Source organism: Sorex fumeus, unplaced genomic scaffold (genome assembly GCF_029834395.1).
Source record: "Sorex fumeus unplaced genomic scaffold, SorFum_2.1 ptg000032l, whole genome shotgun sequence".
In the NCBI taxonomy this organism is placed as follows: domain Eukaryota; kingdom Metazoa; phylum Chordata; class Mammalia; order Eulipotyphla; family Soricidae; genus Sorex; species Sorex fumeus.
In genome coordinates, this window is record NW_026606089.1 from 11,272,404 (window position 1) to 11,294,252 (window position 21,849).

Consider the following 21,849-nt stretch of genomic DNA (forward strand, 5'->3'; position numbering starts at 1 on the left):
ATTAGAAATAAAACATTCTGACGCATGTGCTGCCCAAGCACATCTCCTGTATTTCCCCTCTTGAGATGTGTAGTCTCAGACTCCCATACTTGAATGCTAGGATGTGTACTGGGGCTCTCTTTCCACCCCGGAGAAGCCCGCGTTCTCTCTTGAGTGCATTACTCTCTTTCTCTTTCCAGTTCCTTGGAACTTTCAAATAAAACCTGGTTTTACTTCAAAGAAAACAAACATAAAATAAATGAAAATGAAATGTTCCTTCTCATAATCAGTTGAGAGCCTCTCTTAGTCCTCAAGCTTCCAAACCTTCGTCCTCTTTCTAGCCCTCGAAACGTCTAGAACTGACGTGATTCCATCTCTCCCGAAAACTCGCCAATATTTGAGAATCGCTTGCTGCTCTAGGCTGAGCAGTGTCCGAGGGAGTCAGGACATGCCCCTGGAGCATGCAGGAAAGTTAGGTACTGCCTCCCACCCTCCCGCCCCTGTGGCCCGCCCCTGTGAGAAGCACAAAGGTCCGAAAAGGTGCTGCCTTGTCTGAGTCCTGCACTCTCCTGCCCTCAGTCGTTTCAGGCCCACACATGAGCCTCTATTTCACCTCCTGTGAGATGGGCCGACATGCACATTTCTGGTCCTTCCTGGCGCAATGTCAGCAGGTTCAGAGGATGTCAGAGGTGGGGAGATGATGTGGGAAAAGCAAAGCCCCACGAAATGACAATCCAAGGAACGGACGTCTCTCACCTGGGATTCCCTTTCACCTAACACCGACTCCCTGTGACCAGGGGCCCAGCTGCAACGAAAGCCCCATTTTTAGAAGAGATTAAACTATTTTGCTTGTTTATCAATTCCCTTACTTTCTGATGTTGCAGTGTGTGTGTGTGTGTGTGTGTGTGTGTGTGTGTGTGTGTGTATGTGTGTGGTATGTCACACACTTGTCATAATCATCCTTGACTGTGAGGGTCTGGGGGGCAGCGCTCTACTACAGTGCTGCATACCCAATACCCAGTGATTCCCATGTTACAGGTGAGCCAACCGAGGGAGGTAGAGGCAGCCTGGGAGGCATGGCAGGGCCCGAAGTGGAAATCAGATTCTAGGGTTCCTGCCCGAAGCCCCTAAGTGCCGGGGCCACAGCGCTGGGAGGCTGCAGGGAGGAGGAGAACCATGACGAGGGGCTGCTGGGAGTCGAGGGGTCCCACTCCTCGGCACGTCCCCCTTTACCACTTTGAAGCTGCTGGCAGCGGTCAGGTTGGCCCGAACGCAACTGGTGGGCTGGCGTGGCTGGGAAGCCACACTCAGGGCGCCTGTCCCGTCCCTCTCGCACACCTCCCCTTTTTCACTTCCTGTTGTGGTTCGGGTTTCCTTCCTCCCTTCAAAGCTCACGGCTTCCCTCCTGCAAAAGCCACTTTCTTTTCTTTCTTGGAATCCGCCCAGGGAGAGGTACCTGTGTTTCTGTTTCAATTTCTCTGCAGGACCCGTGTTTCCCGGGTCTGTCTGGGGGCACGTGGGGAGAGAGGCCCCAGTCCCCCTGTTTCCCGGAGCTGACCCCTGACCCCCTCTCTCCTCCCCGCTGCCTGCCTGTCATTAGTTTGTCTCTCCATGCCAGTTGGCCTCCAGCTCCTGAGAAGGGAAGGGTTTGGGGGAAGTGGAGAGGTTGGGTGTTTGGGCCAGCCCCTCTCATTTGGAGATGTTCAGGGGTCACTCTCAGCAATACTCAGGGACACTAGGCAGTGCTGGGGATTGAACTGGGGTTGGCTGTGTGCAACACCTTAACCCTTACGCTATTTCTCTGAGCCCAACTTTCTTGTTGGAAACTAGATCCAGAGCAGGGCTGAGTCCTGCTTGAAAGAATTTAGGGCAGCCTGACAGATGGGAAGCCCCTTTCTATATGCCTCCACCTTAGGGGGAGCCCCTCAGAACAGTCCCCGAGTGGGAGTGGGCGCCTGCCCTCTCCACCTATGGTTTCTTTTTCTTTCCTGACTCATTTTTGGGCTTGGTTCGCTTGTCACCTATTCCAGGAAGCCTCCCGGTCACCTCTCTCTTGACCCCACCTCCCCTCAATCCAACCCACTATTATTCTCCTTTCTTTAATTAGGAGTTCCTTATTCTGAATTTGCAGGAACTGTGGCTTCCTGTAAGAGGTGGACTTTGGGACCAGATTCTTTCGTAGATCATGCTTTTAAGGCCAATTCTATGGTTGTGGGGACTGGACTTCCGCTCAAGGGAACAGGAAACGAACCATCCTAGGAAGAGACTCTGTTCCGATGATCCCTTTGAATTTCTTTTTCTTTTTCTTTTTGGGTCACACCCAGCGATGCACAGGGGTTACTCTTGGCTCTGCACTCAGGAATTACTCTAGGCAGTGCTCGGGAGACCATATAGGATGCTGGGAACTGAACCCAGGTTGGCCATGTGCAAGGCAAACGCCCTACCCACTGTGCTATCGCTCAAACCCTCTCTTTGGATGGTTTTTGTATTTGGGTCTAGGGCTGCCCAGATCTTCACTCCCCATGTCCCTCTCCAGGGGGACTCATGTTTTATTTCTCTTATCTGGATGCCTGTGGGTGGAGTGGGGTGTCGTGGTCCCTATGGCCCTCTGGCCGTCCGGGCCGTCATGGTCTGCTAACAGCCTTCCAGAACACATTGTTTACTTCCACCCTCAGCGCAGGGAGGAGCTGCTTCTCCTGTCCCGGCTGCCACTTCTTTGTGATCTGACTTTTGATTCGGGCCATCCTGGTGGATGCATGGAGTGGGGGTGGGGGGGGGCAGGAATGTTTCCTCACTCCCTACAGGAGGGGGGCTCTGGGGCAGAGGCGGGTCTGGAAGCCACTTCCCTTCGTTTCTGGGCTGCCGGCCCAGGCTTTCTCTTGCCTGAACTTCATGGTTCTGTTTAGTGCCGCGGATGACGCTGAGTCGGTGGCTGAGTACTGACAGACAGCTTAGCTTGGTGGCCGTGGCCGGGAGTGACAGAACCGGTGCTGACACGCCTCCAGCAGCCTCACGCTCTTCCTGGCTGCACCAACCTGCCCATGGAGGTGTCCAGCGGAGGGCCCGGGCCGGACCCGGGACCGTGGAGGAGGTGCCCAGGGCCTGCAGTCCTAGAGTCCCTTGGCCCGAGCCCAGTCCAGGCCGGCACTCGTCTGACATGGAAGCAGCTTTCTTTCGACAGGAGTTTGAAAACTCAGCAACAGGCGAGCTGCCTCCTGATGGTTTGAATTAGAAAGCAGCTGATGCCTTCTGGAAAACCCGGGGAAAAACATTATTGTTGGAGGCCGAGCTCCTCACTGGCACGGCCCCGCTGCTCTGGCCTGCCATTCTTCAGCACAAAAGCCTTCGCTGGCAAAATCTGAGGCTTCCCACCGGGGCCGCCCTGCCGCCCCTCCCGCTCTCTCCCCAGGCCTTGACTGGGCCTGGCGCATGCAGGCTGCCCGTCAGGAGTTGGCACTGGTAGGAAGCCTCTGGCCGCCTGGGCCTGTCCAGACGGGCCGCGTGTTGGTGCTCTGAAATCTGACCCAACTTCTAGCCTGGTCAGGGCCTGGACTCTGGGGCGATGCAGAGGGGCCACCTCTGTAGGGAGTGGACGGGGACTTCTGGTGAGAGATCGGGGCCCAAAGGAGGTGGGGAACAAGGCTGGCTGGACAATGAGCTCAGAAAGGGAGACGGGGTTTCAGCTTTCTCTTGACCAAAGAGGAAACTGAGGCACAGAGAGGTAGACCAGCTGCTTGCGCTCCTGGAGTTAGAGGACCGGTGCGTTCTGTGGCCACTTCTTGTCTTTCTTGCCCTGAGAGTGGACGTCACAGGGCTTTGCAAACCAGAAGGTTCAGTGCCCATGTGAGGGGGCTTTCAATGTCATTCCCCTCACCTCCTTATTTCTCCTCTTCTCCCTCTCCTCCCCCCTCCCTTCTTTCCTTCCTTGCTCTCTGGCCATGGTTGTTGATGACTGCATTTGGTTGAGGTGGGCCAGAGAAGCCCCCTGGGCTGCCAGGGACCCAGCATGTGACTTCATGCCCGCAAGGCCGGCACTGTACTGCGCAGCCGCATCTCCTGTGTCCCTTGAATATCACTCTTTCTGTCTTATCACTCTTGGTGGTGCTGGGCGGACCATACAGCATGCCAAGAATGGAACCCAGACCAGTTGCAGGTGACTTAACCCCCGTACGATCTCCCTGAGTCCTGTCAATTTTTATAGGGGTCTCTTCTGGTGGTGCTTGGGAGGCCGGTGGTGCTGGGGGGAGGCCCTGGCGGTGTCGGGAAGTTGCTCAGGAGTTGGGCCCCCCCATGCACCCCTCCCCAGCCCTCCCTCCACAGCTCATTCATGTATTTCTCGCTCAAGGCTGCCACGCCCTCAGCCAGGTGGTGGGAGGTGGTCAGAACCTGGAGGGGCTTCCTGCGGGCTGACCACGGAGCGTGTGGTGGCCTCTGCCTGGTCACTGACAGTTAAAGCCCCATGACCACACGGGTCTGTCTTATCTGCAGCCTCGAGGGCCTCAGGCCTGTGTTCCCTGAAGATCGGCTGTGGTGATAGTCAAGGACTGCAGCCCCTGATAAAGCGTCACGCCACGGGACCAGGCAGACCCGGTGTCCCCTTGTGCCCTTTCCTTCATGGCCTTTGGGGCCCTGGCACTTGCTGCTGCGTTAGTCTGCAGAGCCGCGGGCCTCACATGCAGGGCACCGTGTACACAGCCGGGCTCTGCCAGCCCCAGGCTCCAGAAGCTCTTCTCCTGCCTTCACAAAGACGCATTGGCACCCCCGGGACTCAGGGCACCCAGACTTCAGTCACTGTGTCCGCTCCTGGCTGCTGCCCACAGGGCTCCCCAGAACTTGGGCCGAGGCTGGGTCTGGGCCACCTCCATGGAGTGGCCAATTGGTGCGGACACCTCCATTTCCTCTCTGATGAACGAGGGCGTGTGCCGGGGCTGCTGTGTGTGGAGGCGAGTGCACGGGGAGCTGGTTCTGTTCCTCCGGGAGAGCTCGGAGGGGTGGGTGCGGGGAGGGTGTTTGCCTTGCGTGTGGCTGACCCCAGTTTGATCCCCCGCATCCCATATGGTCCCCTGAACCCCACGGGAGTAATCCCTGAGCATGGAGTCAGGGGTAAACCCTGAACATAGACGGTACCTCCCAAACCCCAAACAGAAACCTCAGAAAAATTGATAAACCAAAACCAAGAACATCCCCAGGTTCTGTGTCAGAGGCCAGGTGGGTGCCCGGAGACCCTCGTCTTTCCAAGCCCTACCCCTCCCGAGGGGCTGAGTTCAATCATGCCTTTCCCTGGAGCTACGCTGGACTCCTCAGGTCTTCCTCCGATCCCGAGGGCTTCCCTCTCCCAGTGCTTGGGACCAGCCTCTCAGGGAATCCAGGAAAGGCTGGGAGGACGTCCGCTCCGAGGGCCCACCCAGGGCTGGCATAGGATTTTGTCTTTTTTTTTTTTTTTGGGTCACACCCGACAATGCTCAGGGGTTACTCCTGGTTCTGCACTCAGAAATTACTCCTGGAGGTGCTTGGGGGACCCTATGGGATGCTGGGAATCGAACCCAGGCTGGCTGCATGCCAGGCAAACGCCCTACCCTCTGTGCTATCGCTCCAGCTCCCAGATTTTGTCATTTTCCCCTGTCGTGCTTGTGTGTAAAGGTTACAGGGCCTGCTGGACACGGCTGAGGTTTGTCTACTCTGTGGCCCAGGCACTGGGTCTCACCCCAGGTCCCTTCTCACTGGGAAACACCAGGTCTCCCGGGGAGCCCCTTACCCCCACACCAGCTGCAACTCTGTCTGCTCTGGGGACACCAGCTCAGCGGCTCTGGGTTTTGTCTGCTTTCCTCTTGTGAGGCCAAGGAGCTGCCAAGTGAGACTCGGGCTCCAGCGGCCTCTCCATCACAAACCCCCAGGGTCCCCCAGCTACTGGCCTCTGTGCCAGCTGCCTTGGGTCGCTGCTGCGCTGCCTCCTCACTAGCCCACACGTTCCTGAGGAGCCGTCCCGCCCCTGCCTCCTGCCATCCCCCGGCACAGCGCCTGGCTTACGGCCACGCAGGTGCTCGGGAGAAGCCAAGTCCAGAGACCGGGAGCGAGATGATTATGGTTCTGATGATTATGACGGCAGCCACCGCTTCCCACGTCTCATCTTGCGCCTTGACCCTTGAGGCTCTTTACCTGGACCGCGTCACGTACCCAGCCGGCCTGGAGGGTTCTGGGAGCTGCTCGGTGCACTCAGAGGGAGATAAAGGCCACTGGGGAGGAGGGGGCTGGCCCTCAGAGTGCGTGTTGGCCCTAGGAAGGCCGCTGCCCTCCAGGCCTTTAGTTTTCTCTGTGGGATTGGGCCTGAGGGTTGCCTCCTCGCACCCCTTTCTTCTCTCATGCCAGTTGTCAGAGGCTAACTGTCAGGTGCACTGGGAAAAGAGCACAGCCACGCACACCCGCTGAATGTAGGAAATGGACTTCTTTTTCTCTCCTTTTCTTTTTGGCCATACACAGAGATGCTCAGGGGTGTGTGTGTGTGTGTGTGTGTGTGTGTGTGTGTGTGTGTGTGGTGTGATTCACTCCTCAGTCAGGATCATTTGTGCTTGGGCTGGAACCCCAGGCCTCCGGCACCCAGAACCTGAGCTCTGGCCCTTTGCATCACGGTCCCTGGGAATGGCGACTTTGACATTCCCTTTCTCACTTGCTCTCTGAGGGTATCTCGCCCATCTAGGTGGCAGCAGGAGCCCGTTTCTATATGGGAGGATTCAGGTGCTGGGTTCCCCAATCCTTTCCTCCTTTTGGACCAGCCCCAATGTACGGGCCAATCAGAACCAAGCTCCCACCGGGGCCATGTCCTTGGCCTGAAAGCAGCCCCCCGAGAGGCAGAGCCCCCCATCCTCCCACCCACAACTGCTTTCATCTGTCTTTCCTCCAATGAAACCATTAACCATCTAAACGTGTTAACATTCTCTCAGCTGGCCCAAGGGCTCCATGGAGGCAGAGGACTGGCCCACTCTCTCCGAGGGCCACCAGAGGTGGGGCTCAGAATGAATACAAGGTGGAAAGGCCACATGCCCCTTTCAGCCCCCTGCTGCACCCCAGCTCAGCCCGCCTGTGCGTGAGCCTCGGTGACTCCAGCCCAGGAGGCTGATGGGAACATCAGGGCTGCACCCCCGCTCGGCCGCCCCAATGCTGGGTGAGAAAGTTGCTTCCAGTCTGGGTTCCGCCTGTGGCCCCAAACTCCCTCAGTGGTTGCTCCTGGTATGGAATTCGCATGAGCGAAAGGCGACACAGAGCCGCCTGAGCGTAAGGATGATGATGGTGATCACTGATAATGGAATGACTCAAAGGGTTTCTCCTCCCCCTGATTATCTTTGTCCTGTAATAGCTGGGACCTAGATCTTGACCACAGAGTTGGAAAGGCCTGGGAAGGGAGCCAAGGGTCGGCCGTGTGACCAGGAGGAAGTCACTCCATCTGGCCTGCTAGCTAGATGACTAAGGCCGGCAGCAAGTCCATTTCCTCCTTTGCTACCTCACTGGGGTGTCAGGGGATCCAGCATGGACAGGAATGAGGACTCTGCTCTCTGCGAAGATTGCTTGGACACCGACTGTTTGAACACCTATAGGACCCTCTCGTGCCAGGAAGCCAGGATGGAGTCTATGACAACACCAGCAAGTCCAGGAGTGTCCTGTGTCCACACTGCAGGCATGCAGGCGACCTGGTCTGTCTCAGGGAGGAGCATGTCTTTCTTCCTGTCTCCCTGCCCCGTCCCCCCCATAGGATCTACGTACCCCTGTAACTCTCAAAGCTTCTGAGTGTTATATTTCTATGAGACAGCCTTTGAAGTGGGCACCAAATACCCCTTCCTTGTAGTGGTCGGGTTAGGCTGAAACAAATCCGTGTATGTGAAAGCAGGGCATGATGCCAGGCCCAACTGAGCTCTCTCTAGATGGTGGTTATGGTCAATGCTTCCACCTTGGCATGACCTTAGTCCCTGACCAGGCAGCGCATGTGTGTGAATCAAACGCAGATGTGACATGGAGCGAGACAGGCAGTGCCACTTGCCTCTGGGGCTCTCGTCCCCTTCCTTTCTTGTTCACACACATGCACAGAGAGAAACATACGAAAGTCTGCTAGATCCCCAGCTGTAAATGGCGGTGCGTGGCTACATAAGACAGTTAACCAATAATCCTTTTTATCTTTTTCTTTTTAGGGGTTTGGAATCATACCTGGAAATACTCAGCAACACTCGACAATACTCCTGGCTCTGTGCTCAGGGATCACTCCTGGCAATGCTCAGGGGATCATATGGGCTGACTGGAATTAGACTGATGTGAGCTGCACTCAAAACAAGCACCCTACTCACTGGACTGGGGCCCTCATGTTTCTACGTTTATGTGGCATTTGAATAATAGATTCCTTTTTATGACCTGTGTTTCTTTTTGGTTAATGAATAAGGAAAGAAAAAAAAACCCCAACATCCAATTTACCAGTTCTAATCATCTTTGAGTTCAGCAGTATTAAATATATGTTGCCATTACAATGCAGTATTATCACTTTCCATTTCTAGAAAATTCTCATCTTCCCTAACTTCCGCCACTATCATACAATGCTGGTCCCCAGGCCGGGGAGGTTTCTCAGCAATAGAGCACTAACCTGGCATGTGTGAGGCCCTGGGTCTGATCCCTGGTATTATGAACAAGTAAAAAAAAAACAAACAAAAACTAAATAAACACACACTCTCTGTGCCCCAACCCTGTCACCCCTGGCATCTTCTCTTCTACTTCCTGTCTCTGTGACTGTCCCCTCTGAGCACTCAGGCACTTGGACTCATTGGGGACTTGTCCTTCGCCTGGGGTTTATGTCTTTGAATGGTGAGTTTCAAGGTGCTTCCTATGGAGCCTGAGTCAGTATTCCTTTCTAAGATGGGAGCTGCTTCATGAATTCATCTGCAATTGTAAAAGAGGACAAATGGCCTAGAGGCATAGTACAGTGGGTAGGCGAAAGTTGCTTGAACACCTACTGTGTTCAATCTGGGTTCAATCCCCGACCAATTACTCATATGGTCCCCAGAGCACCACCAGGAGTAATTCTTTTTTTTTTTTTTTGTTTTAATGTAGGAGTACTGCTATTTATTCAGCCACTGATTAGGCTGATTGAATTTGGCATGAAATCCACCTTACTTTTTAAAAAATTTTTTATAATTTTTATTTATTGAATCACTGTGAGAGCAGTTACAAAGCTTTCGGGTTTAAGTCTTGGTTATACAATGAAACACCTGTACCTTCACGAGTGCCCATTCTCCACCACCAAAAACCCCAGTATACCCCCATCCCACACCCTCCCCCTACCTGTGGGCAGATGATTTCCACATTACTCTCTCTCTACTTTGATTATATTCAATATTTTGACACCAGAACCACCATTATTATTTGAGATTTTATCCCAACACTCAGATCTGCCGAAAAGGCAACAGTAGACAATTTGTTTTTTATTGCTGGTTGTGAATAACATATGATGTCACATGGCTGCAGTAATAGCTGCGCAATTTTGAAATTTCAAATTTTTAACACTTAAATCCGGAGGGATTTCTGCCCAAACCTACTGGGTTCTGAGATTTGTTTCTGAGTCTCTGAGATCATGGCCGTTGAGCAGCTTGATCAGGAGCCATAGAGGCTGTTCGTGGGCGGCGACTCGGGGTCTTGTTGGGACAGGGAGGAAAGGGCCAGCTCCACCCCCATCCCGTGAGGCCCCACGTGTCTCGTCACTGAAGGCCCAAACCTGACTGTCCAATGGCCTCTGGAGGATGGTGGCCACCGAACTGCCAAGGGGGGGGCAGGTGGAGGGACAGCACCCTTTCCACCCTGGAGTGGCTTGGCGACAGTAACCAACTGCGCGGTCTGGATGTATTTCTGCCAAAAGCCGCTGGGTTTCGAGATTTGTTTTTGAGTCTCTGGGATCATGGCCATTAAGCAGCTTTTGATCAGGAGCCAGAGAGGCTGTTCGTGGCGCGCAACTCAGGGTCTCATTGAGACGGGGAGGAAAGGGCTGGCTCCATCCCCATCTGGGGCTGGCTCCATCCCCATCTGGTGAGGCTCCATGTGTCTTGTCACTGTGGGCCCAAACCTGACTGTCCAGTGGCCCCTGGAGGATGGTGGCCACCGGGCCGCCAGGGGGAACAGGCCAAGGCACAAAACCTATTCTCACCGGGGGTAGCCCAGCACTTGTAATTTACTGCAGGGACTGGACGCATTTCTGCCAAAAGCTGTTGGGTTTCAAGATTTGTTTCTGAGTCTCTGGGATCTCGTCACTGTGGGTCCAAACCTGACTGTTCAGTGGCCTCTGGAGGACGGCGGCCACCAGGCTGCCAGGAAGAACAGGCCAAGGAACAAAATCTATTCCCACCTGGGGTGGCCCAGCACCTGTAATTTACTGCAGGGACTGGACGCATTTCTGCCAAAAGCTGTTGGGTTTTAAGATTTGTTTCTGTGTCTCTGCCATCATGGCTGTTAAGCAGTTCGATCAGGAACCAGAGAGGCCATGCCTCCAATTATATAGCTGAGCCAGAGGTGGTTTGTGGGTGTGTCTCCCACATACCTAACTTTTGGCTGTTTACTTTCTTGGTAAACTTTGCCCTGCGTTTTTGGGGTCTGGCCAAAGGCACAGCAGCAATTTTGGGGTATCTGGAAGTCTGAAGGCGCCATCAGGCTGCTGATGCACCCGCCTCACAGGTAGAGATTGACCTGCTGGCAGCACCATACCCCCTGCCAGGAGTAATTCTGAGAGCCAGGAGTAACCCCTGAGCACCACCGGGTACGGCCCTAAACAAAACAAACAAACCAAAAAATAAAAAGAAAGAAGAAAGAAACAAAAAGAGGACAGCTAAGATTTCAAAAAGAAAATCCAAAACTTGGGATGAAAAGGGCAAGTGGGAGCCCAGAGGGCATGGGAAGGTGGGTGATGGCAGGGAAGGGGGCTCCCAGGACTGACTCCAGCCCTGTAAATTTCGGGGGGCAGCAAGTCTGTAGATACGAAAGCACCAGGCAGGCAACCCCATGACTCAACCCTGGGTCTCCTCTGTGGCCAGTCTGGGACCCCAACGGTCCCACACAGCCCAGGGGACAATGAGGACAGTCAGCCTGCTGGCCCGTAGCTGTGAGTCACAGGCCCCTGCTCTCGGCCCTGGACCTTCAACCTGGGCAGAGCGGCTTGAAGTTCCTTGTCCCTCTGATACCGACCCCACTCCCCGGCTCATCCAGTTGGCCCGGACACCAGGAGGCTCCGAACAATCCCTTCATTCATAAACCTCACTGCTGACTAATGCCTCCCTCATACTGGGCCCTGCCACCTTCCACCCCAAAGCCAGTCCCTGCCCCAGCGCTGCCCTGCGTGGTTTGGAAGGTGCCCCACCCCCTCCCCCGACCCACTGTGATGCCCTCATGTCCTGTCCCCCATCCCGAGGCCACACTGGCCAATCCCTCTGCACAGCTGGATCCCTTTTATCTCCTTCCCTCCCATCCACCCCCAGACTTCCCAGGCTCTCATCCCTGGTCTTGGGGTCCAGCCCGGCTCTGTTCTGCTACAAGTAAAACCCGGCCAAGGGTCTTTTCAGATCCTGCAGAGCCCTGGATTTTGCTGTAAGTACAGCAGCTGTCACCCACAAGCCTGGCCCTTCTCAAACCCCAAGTGATTCCGGGGGAGGTGGGAGGCAGAGGGGAATGCTCTTTTCAGGTGCTCAGGCAGGCAGAGAAGTGTCCAGCTTCTCTCCGGCCTGTGGGCCACCCTGCACAGAGAGACCTGAGCTCGGGTTTCCTCTGCTCACGCACTGGCTGTGGCCAGATGGTGAGTTAGCCTCCCCAAGCCCCGATTTCCACAGCTGTCTGAGAAAATACAGAAGGGGTGCGGATGAGAGCAATCACGTCTCCTTTCTAAGGGCGATGAAGCACCTTCCAGAGCAGTGCTTCTTAGCCCTGTTCCGACCAAGGACTCCTTTCTTTCTTCCTGCGACTCCCCACCCCCCGCAGTTCCCAGTCCTCCCATTTGGCCCCCTCATATTGTACTGTGGCCCCTTGTCCTATCTGGGGGTTCCTGGTTGAGAAACGCTCATCTCGAGAGACTGGTGGACAGTGAGGATCCCAACAAAGGGGCCCAGGAATTGGGACAGGGACTTGCGAAGGATGAGTTGGGGGCCCGGCCCTGTGGCATGCAGGGTGGCTCCGAGTCCCCCCAGCTGGGCACTGGCCTCCTGCTCTCGGGGTCTCTGGGAGCTGTGTGTGGCTTGGGGACGCCGCATGGGGACAGGCACTGCACCCCTGTGGTCCTTCCTGGCATGGGTGCAGACAGCAGAAGGGCTGGAGCAGGCTCGCATCCGGCCCCGGACTTGCCGCCTTCGTGTGAGGCGGGGAGGGAGGGGGATGCGGCCCTCAGCAGCCTGGGTGGATGACGAATGAAGCCCAGGGCACCAGGCAAGAACGTTGAAAGGACTCAGCGGGGTCTTGGCCAATCCGAGAGGCAGTTTGGAAAACCGGGAAAACCTCCGAGCTGGACGGAGGGGCCACGGGGCGGACCTGGCCGCTGGGTGGCCGAGTGGCCGTGGCTGAGTCACAGACACTTGGGGTGACGGGGCCTTGTGGAGAAAGCGGGGAGGAGAGATGTGAGGTCTGGGCCCTCCCCGGCCCTCTGAGCCAGTCGCCTTGCAGCCCTTCTCTCAGATGAAAAGGGAGATGCTGAGCTGAACCAGATGTGGCGGATAAAGCCAAGATAATCAGCTGGCGGCCGCTCTCACTCGCCACCGGCCTGCGTCAGCAAGGCTTGGGTGAATTCTGGCATTTGCTCACTTTGATAGGCAATCAGGGCGGCATCTGTGGGCCCGGCTTCCGGAAGAGGGGCTGATCCAACAGTTTTTCCCTCAGCCCATCCTCCTTCCTGGATCGTGGGTGTGTGCCGGGAGGTTCTGCATCACGGGGCTCCAGGCTGCCCCAGCACAGGGGCCCGCAAACTTGCTGGCTTCTCTCAGAAGCCTCCCGCCACTCCTGGAGCCCAAAGATGCCCCTTCCCTAAAGTGCTGTTGTGTGTGTGAGTGAGTGCATGTGTGTGTGTGCATGTGTGTATCTGTGTGTGTATGTGCGCACGTGTGTGCGTGTGTGTGTGCGTGTGTGCATGTGCTTGTGTTTGTGTGTGTGAGTGCTTGTGTGCATGCATGTGTGTATGTGTGTGCGCGCATGTACGTGCAGGCATGTGTGTGCGTGTGTGTGTGCGCACGTGTGCTTGCTTGTGCGTGCGTGTGCTTGTGTTTGTGTGTGCGTGCTTGTGTACATGCGTGCATGTGTGCGCATGTGCTTGTGTGTGTGTACGTGTGCGTGCATGTGTGTATGTGCACGTGCATGTATGTGTGTGTGCGCGTGCGTGTGTGTGTGCGCATGTGCATGCAGGCATGTGTGTGCGTGTGTGTGCGCACGTGTGCGTGCTTGTGTGTGGGTGTGCTTGTGTTTGTGTGTGCGTGCTTGTGTGCGTTCATGTGTGTATGTGCACGTGCGTGTATGTGTGTGTGTGTGCGCGTGCGTGTGTGTGTGTGTGTATGTGTTTGTGTGCGTGCACTCACATGTGAGGGCACCCCAAGGTCGGGCCCGTGTAGGAGGGAGGGAATTCCCACTTGGCCCTGGCGTGGGAGAGAACCATGTTCCCTGCCCCAGGGCTCATGAGGCAGAGAGAGGTGAGAGGTGAGACCAGACTCAGGCAAAGCGGTGGGGTGAGGAGGGCACAGTGGGGCTCAGGGGACAGGGTGGAGACCAAACCCGGAAGCTGTGAGCTCTGGGGGTGGGGGCGGGAGGCGGGCTGGCGATGGGGGTTGCAGGTTTCAGCCCTGGGCAGCTCTGAGGGTTGGATTTTATGTTTCGGTTCCCCCACCCCAATTTTCCATCCTAGACCTCGTGACTTTCCTTCACTGCCTGGATTTCACTCTGGAATCACCTACTCATGGTTGAGCATCTGAACCAGCTTTTCCATCAGTGGCACTAAAAGTCGAGGGGGCTGGAGAAGTACAGCAGGGAGAGCGCTTGCCTTGCACACGGCTGACCCGGTTCAATCCCCAGCACTGATACGGTCCCCAGAATACTGCCAGGATTGATCCCTGAGTGCAAAGCCAGATGTAACTCCTGAGAACTGTTGGGTGTAGCCCCCCAATGCAAAAATAAACAAATAAGGTGACGGTGTCGAGAAAACTTTGTTTCAAAATAATTTTCTTTACATTTTTTTTTATTCATAGACCTTCTTTATGTACCTCTATATCTGGGGAATATTTCTTGGGTAAAAAAGAGGTTCCGAAAGGGAATGCCCTGGCACAGAGGCAGGGTGGGATGGGGGGATGGGGATGGGAGGGATACTGGGACCCGTGGTGGTGGAAAATGGGCACTGGTGGAGGGATGGGTATCTGATCATTGTATAATCGAAACCCAAGCACAAAAATTTGTAAGTCTACAACTGTACCTCATGGTGTTCCACTAATAAAAATTAATAATAAAAAAAAAGAGGTTCCTTGGGGCCAGAGAGATTGTACAGTGGGTAGGGTGGCCAACTCAGGTTTAATCCCCAGTATTCCTATAATCCCCTGAGCCCTGCCAGGACTGATCTACTAAGTGGTCCCAGTCCTGCCCTGAGCACTACTGGGTGTGCCATTACACCCTGCCCCCCAACAAAGAAAAGAGGGTAATGAGTGAAAAAAGTTAAAAAAAATCCCTGGGCTTGAAGGAAAACTTTGAGAGGTGAGGATGGGTCCCCCCGATTCACTGCTCTCTCTCAGTTCCTGGACAGAGTCCTGCCCAAAGGAGTTTCTGGAACACTCCCTGGGGTTTGCAAGAAGACATGTTCCAGGGCAACCCACCAGGCCCAGTGTTGAGACTGCAAGGCTGAGACCCACTTGGACTCAGAGAGCTCGGGCGTTTTTTGGCTTTGTTCTTCCTAAGCGGTGGTTACTTGCCCTTTGCCGGTGCCTGGGGCACGGAGCATCCGGGCCTGGAACGCAGACGGGACGCGCGTGGGTGGGATGTGAAACTGTGTCGGCAGCTCCCAGAAGAGAATCGCTCTTTGTCCTCCCTGTCACATGCACCTGTCGTCCCAAACCCTTGACAAACATTGTGTCATTCACCTTCTGCGGATTCCATCTGGGGGCGGGATGGGGAGGGGGCGCCTCCCCACGGGAGCCCTTGGAACCCACATTCCAGACATTCCCACCTCCTGACAGCTCCTGGTACAGCCACTGTGAGCCTGGGGTGTCCAGAAATTCCAGCTGACTCATCTGTGGGCGAACACGGCCAACACGGGGGTACAGCCCTTGGGGGCTGCCTCTGTCCAGATCCCAGTGTAGGGGGAGGGTTTGGGTGGGGTGGCAGAGAAGGTGGGCAAAACTCAGCCCCTGTCTGCAGGAGTGGTGCTTGGATGACACCGAGGGGCCAGCGAGTACTGACAGGTCCAGCTGGGTGCCAGGGGCCAGGTGGCCGTGAGTGACAGGTGCCTGGGTTTGAGTTCTGGCTCTGCCATTAGCATCACCTGTAATGTCCTCCGGCCTCCAGCAGGGAGGAGGGTCTTCAGTGTCCTGGCATGGTTGCCCGATGGGAGGCGGCTAATGGTCCCATGGTAGGGGCCAGGGTGGGGTGAGGGGACAGGCATTGTGGGTAAAGAACGGAGCATCACCCTGGTACACAGTTGCTTAACCCTGCACTGTGACCCGCGTTAGAATGTCATCTGTCTGCTGAATGACGTGAGCCCACTGCTGGGAGGACAGGTCAGTGTGTCACGGGCCCACAGCACAAAGTGCTGCAGAACCGTCTGGGGGCCGGTGCCTGCCCAGTGCTGGGTTTCCGGGAGGAGCTGCCCTCCCTTGGCATCTGCCTGGTCACCGCCAAGTCCCTGGTGGGTGAGCAATGAGCTGTGACCAGACACAGGCACTGACCACACGGTCTATGGTCCTTGCGGCGGCGGCGGCCTCCAGCTGGCTTAGAACCAGATCCCGGCCAAATGCTGCTGCCCCTGCACCCGCCCCCAAGTCTTGTCTGATGCCAGAGCATTTCTCAAAAGGGGAAATGCAGCCCTGCCGTCAGCACCGCCTCACCCGGCCCTGGCGTGGCCCTGCTTTCCAGCTGCCTTCCGGGATGTCTTGGAAGGGTTTTCCCCGGCTCTGTTGGTGGGGGATGAAGTCTGGGAAGGGGTGAAACGTGACCTTGGGCCTGTCACCCGCCTTCTCTGCTTTCTCTGGCTGAGGTCATCAGGGAGGCAGTTTCCGGCCCTGGGGCCCCAGGGGCTTCTGGCTCTCGTGTGGGGTGGGGGTGAAGAGGTGAACTGGGCCGATTAGCACTTGTTTTGTTTTTGATCTTTTTCTTTTTTCTTTTCTTTCTTTTTTTTTTCTTTTTGTTGCAGCACTATCTGGGGAGGAAACCCAAATCTCATGCATGGAAGCCTGAGCCACATCACTGATCCTGGTTGCAGTTCATGGGAGAGCACGGGGCTCCGGAGACTCCTAGCCCTGGGTTTAAGTCCTCATCCTGACCCTGAGTGGCCCCTGGACCCTGAGGCCAGAACAGCCCCTCTTTGAGCTGTGGTGCTGTCTGTAAAATGGGCACGTGGCTGACGCCTTCAGAACTTAGCCTGCTGCCTGCCACTCACAGTGTGTGTTATTTTGATCCACTCTCATCCCCGGGCCGGAAATAAGGGCTTGTTTCTTTATACCAGAAAAGTGTCTTTGCCCGCCTGCCCGACAGTGAGAAATGGAGGCCCAGGGGCGGTTGGTGGGAAGAAAATTCCAACCATGTTTCCATGCTTTTGCCTTCATGCCAGGTCGGTGTCAGAAGGAAGCTGTAATTTCTCAGGAAAAAGTCCCACCGAGCTGGCCCTCCTCCCCTGGGCGGCTCCGAGTTCGTGCCAAGAGATGGACTGGCATCGAGCTCTCTTCACTCATGCCCATTAGTGCAGTTCCAGATGCCGCCGGCAGCAGCCCCGGAGCACCCTTCCTGCAGTTTCTCTTTCTTGTTTCCTCCCAATTCAGCTAGCTTTAGTTATTGATTGATTTTCTTATTTATTTATTTAATGTTTTTCCCCCCCTTTTTTTCAGGCCACACTCAGCCATGCTCAGGGGTTGCTCCCGGCTCTGCACTTAGGAATTAGCCTTGGCGGCACTCAGGACATCCTACGGGATGCCAGGGATTAGACCTGGTGGGTTGTGTGCGGGCAGCCACCCTACCCACTGTATGATCGCTCCAGCACTGCCACCACCACCTCAGCTTTACAGCACTGTAGCACTGTCCACCACTGTCCACTGTAGCACTGTCCACTGTCCACTGTAGCACTGTTCATCGATTTGCTAGAGGGGGCACCAGTAATGTCTCTGTTGTGAGACTTCTTGTTATTGTTTTTGGCATATTGAATACATCATGGGTAGCTTGCCAGGCTTTGCCGTGCGGGTGCGCGTGATACTCTTGGTAGCTTGCGGGGCTCTCCGAGAGGGGCAGAAGAATTGAACCAGGATCGGCCCGGGTCAGCCGCATGCAAGGCAAACACCCTACCTGCTGTGCTATCACTCCAGATGAAACACAAAAACAAAAAATGAGATCATTCCACAGTTGAAACCAACCTTTTTCAGAAGATCCCTGGAAACGTGTTTTGTTTTGTTTTGTTTGGGGGCCATACCTAGCAGTGCTCAGGGCTTACTCCTGGCTCTGTGCCCAGGGATCACTCCTGGCAGGGCTTGGAGAATGATCTGGGGTGTCGGGAACTAAACTCAGGTTGGCCGAATGCAAGGCAAGCACTACCTGCTATGCTACCTTTTCAGCCCCTGGAGATCCCTGGATATGTTTTGATCCATCAGACCCAAAGGATGGGCCAGGACATCCTCCTCCCCCATAAAAATGCTGCGCTTGCTAGCAACAACACCTGTCTTCAGGACTTGCCACTTGAATTTCGCGAGTCGAGTCCTGAAGGTACCAGAAAGCCATGGGAAACAGCGTCCGAGGAGTCCTGATAACCCAGAGCAGCAAAATTGGCCAAGCACCCTTTCTGGAAAACTCTACTAAGTACTTCACCTCTGTCATCTAGGGCTTCAACCCCATTGAGGAGGTGACAGTCACTCCCTTTGGAGCAGGTATGGTGGATGAGAAATGAAAGACCCAGAGAGGATTTGTAACTTGTACCCAAGTCGCCAGTCGTGGAGAGGAATGTTCTGGTTCAGCTGCCAGATCCTGGCTCTGGCTATAACGATGGACATTGGGGACACGCTTCTGTGGTCTGGGTAGGCCCCGGGTCTGGGCACTTGGCCAGCAGCCACGCACCAACTTGGGTCCCAGGCCATGAGCCTCAAATCAAAATCTAGCGAGGAAACTTTACTTCAAGCAAAAAGTGGGGAAAGTTGAACTGCTCTCAGAGAGGGCTTTGCAAAAGAGGGACATATACCTGAGGACCGGAACGCGTCCCCGAGGGAGAGGGCACGCATGTGGAAGGATGTGTGTTTGTGAGGGAGGATGCACACATGTGTGAGGGAGGATGTGTGGCCTGAGAAAGGGAGTGTGCACACACATGTAAGGACGCCTGTGAGAGCTGGATGCAAACACATGTGCACGAGGATCGAGAGAGCTATTTATGTGGGGATGAAGATGTATGCGTGGGGATGCAGGTGTGAAGAGGCACAAACATGCAAGAAAGTGTGTGTGGGACACACTATTGATATAAGGGTGCACGTGTGTGTCCTGATGTGGCACAGTGGCTGGAATGTGTGTGTGAAGGAATGTGTAAGAGAATGGATACGGGGACCTGAGTCCTACGCACACTTATATGTGAGTACACACGTGTCCTGGGGTGTGAGGGAACTCAGGTTCACTTGTGTCTGTACTTGTGGGGGGCTGTGTGAGGGGAGGGTGAGTGGAGAATGGACGCAGGCTCCCGGATGTAAGTGAGTGTGTGCAGATGCATGAGTGAGGCGTGAGCATCTGGAAACTGGGGCAGGGGCAGAGTGATAGGCTAGCGGGTAGGGCTCTTGCCTTGCACATGGACGGCCTGGGTTCGATTCCCAGCATCCTACCCGAGCCCCACCAAGAGTGATTTCTGAGCAGCGCCAGGAGTAAGCCCTGAGAGCATGCGCCTTGGCCCGGCCAGACAGATTCTTTTGTCTGCAGGGACCTCCTCAGAGTCGAGGCGTTTCCCAGCTCCAAGAACAGATTTTTATTTTCAAATAGCTTTATCTTCTCACAGGATCAAAGGGCAGGATTCATACAAAAGGGGGGTGTTCCCTGCCTGAGGACAGGGTCCGCTCCTCCCTGGGCACCGCTGACCTGACGAAGAAGGTTTATCTTGGCGTGCCAACTGTGGTCCTGGCTTCCTGGGCCCGCCGTGCCCGAGGCCAGAGCTCGCTCTGCTCCTGGGCTGGCCTGGCTCCCCTATCTCAGGCAGATTAGCTTGTGGCTTTGTTTTGGCTCCTCAGGAAGGAGCCAGGAGCAGGAGCGGTCGCTGGGAGAAGAGGCCCTTCCCTCGCCCGCACCCCTGGCTGCTCCTGCTGGGAACCCTGGCTCTGGGGCTGCCTGCGTTGCTCTCCCTTGGCCGCGGGCTGCGCCGGCTGAAGGGGAAGCCCCGACGCCGGCTGTTGTGTCTGCCGAGATGGGGGAGAGGGATTCAGTTTCCCAGCTGAGGTGGCTCCACAGCGGCTCTGCTGTTTGTTTGTCGAGCGTCTGTTCTCTGGGTGGCTGGGTGGGGTGAGGCCCAGAATGCTGGCCTGGGACGCTGGAAGCCCGAGCCTGAGGCTTCCACAGATAAAAGTCGGCCTCTGTGAGGGCGCCTGCTTTTCCGCCTTTGTCAATCCTGGCGCAGCTGTTTGTGTTCATTTTTCAGACCCGAGTCTTTGTTTTTCTTCAGTTCACTCCATTGCAACTCCTCCTCCTCCCCAACCCCTCTCACTTTCCTTCCTGGATCACTACTCAGTGATCCCGTGTGGTAGCAGTGCGGGGGGACCCTGGGGTCACTTAGCCTGGCCTCTCCTAGGGGGATTTCCTCTCAAACCTTTGGAGCAACGTGCCCATCCTGACTACCTAGACCGGTTTGGGGTGACCTGCTGCCACTCTCCTAAGGACAAGGACTGCAGCTCTCTTGAGCCTGTCATTGGCCCAGCGCTTGGCCTGGTGCCTGCTGGCACAGAACGGCCCCGGGAAGGATTTGTCAGATGGGAGAAGGATGAGGTAATGAATGCTCTATGGTTGCAGGTAGACAGTCCTTGGCAGACAGCCTTAATCCAAAGATCCCTTGGGTCTTTGAGTCAAATTATACTGATCCAGAGTTTACCTCCCTCTGAATACTACCCCTCTACCACTCCGGCCTCGGACAGATTAGGTGTGCCACGAAAGGCCTAGAACAAAGAGAAGATAGTCATTTTTCCCTCTGAGTGTGTCCCAGATCCCAGTGGAGCGCAGTTTCCATAGTCACTCATTTCAAGATTCTTCACCAAGCTGGAGAGATAGTACAGGGGTTAAGGCACGCACCTTGCATATGACTCTTTCTGGTTTGATTTGGCTTTGGGGCTCATACCCAGCTATGCTTGGGGGCTACTCCTGGCTCTGTACTCAGGGATTACTTCTGGTGGTGCTTGGGGGAACATGGGGTGCAGGAGATCAGACCCAGGTCAGCCTCATGCAAGATAAGCGCCCTCCCTGCTGTGCTATCTCTCTAGCGCCCCCATTCACCGTCCCCTCTCTCCCAGGACATCTTGAAATCTGGTTCAAATTGGAGTAAAACTCTAGGTGTAAACTGATCAGTGACCAGTGCACTGGGTGTTGTAGAATTGTATCTACCTGAAAGATATGTCAAAGTGAATATCTGTGTCTGTTTTTTTTTTTTGGGGGGGTCACACCCGGTGATGCTCAGGGGTTACTCCTTGTTCTGCACTCAGGAATTACTCCTAGCGGGGCTCAGGGGACCATATGGGATGCTGGGATTCGAACCTGAGTTGGCCATGTGCAAGGCAAATGCCCTACCCGCTGTGCTATCACTCCAGCCCCGAATGTCTATGTCTGGACATATGCTATTTACCATTGTAATCAATTCAGTGGAGGTCACATTAGCTTGGTGGGGTGGGGATCCCTAGATCTAATGACTTTGTCAAGAGAGAGATCTAGGAAACACAGAAGCCTCTGTGAAGAAAACAGGGGGACACAGCTACACGCATGGGCCACGCTGCCGCCACCGGAAGCCAAATAGGCCTGGCACAAATGCTGTCTCAGAGCCTCAGGAAGGAACCAAGGCTCCTGACACCTTCATTTCAAACTTTAGGTCTCTAACACTGCAAGAATTCACGTCTAGGGTCCAGAGCTATAGTACAGCGGGTGAAGTGTTTGCCTTGCACACAGCTGACCTAGATAGGCTCGATCCCTGGAATCCCATTTGGTCCCCTGAGCACCACCAGGAGTAATTCCTGAGTGCAGAGGTAGGAGTAACCCCTGAGCATTGATGGGTATAACCCAAAAAGAAAAAAAAAATCATGTCTATTGTTTTAAGTCACCCAGTTGGGGCTCCTTTGTTTAGGTCGCCCAAGGTACATGCACAGAAGACATTCCTCCCCCAACCCCCACTTTCTTGATTGTACATCAATCAAGATCAAACATTGGTCTGGGTTGCGATGCAGTGTTGGGGTTGTGTGGTTGTACCCTTAAAAATTCAGAGAGGGGCTGGAGCGATAGCACAGCGGGCAGGGAGTTTGCCTTGCACGCAGCCAACATGACCCACCCAGGTTCAATTCCCAGCATCCCATATGGTCCTCTGAGCACCGCCAGGAGTGGTTCCTGAGTGTATGAGCCAGGAGTAACCCCTGAGCATCACCAGGTGTGACCCAAAAATAAAAAAAAAATCAGAGAAATACAGGCACAGGCTACAGCTCAGGGCTG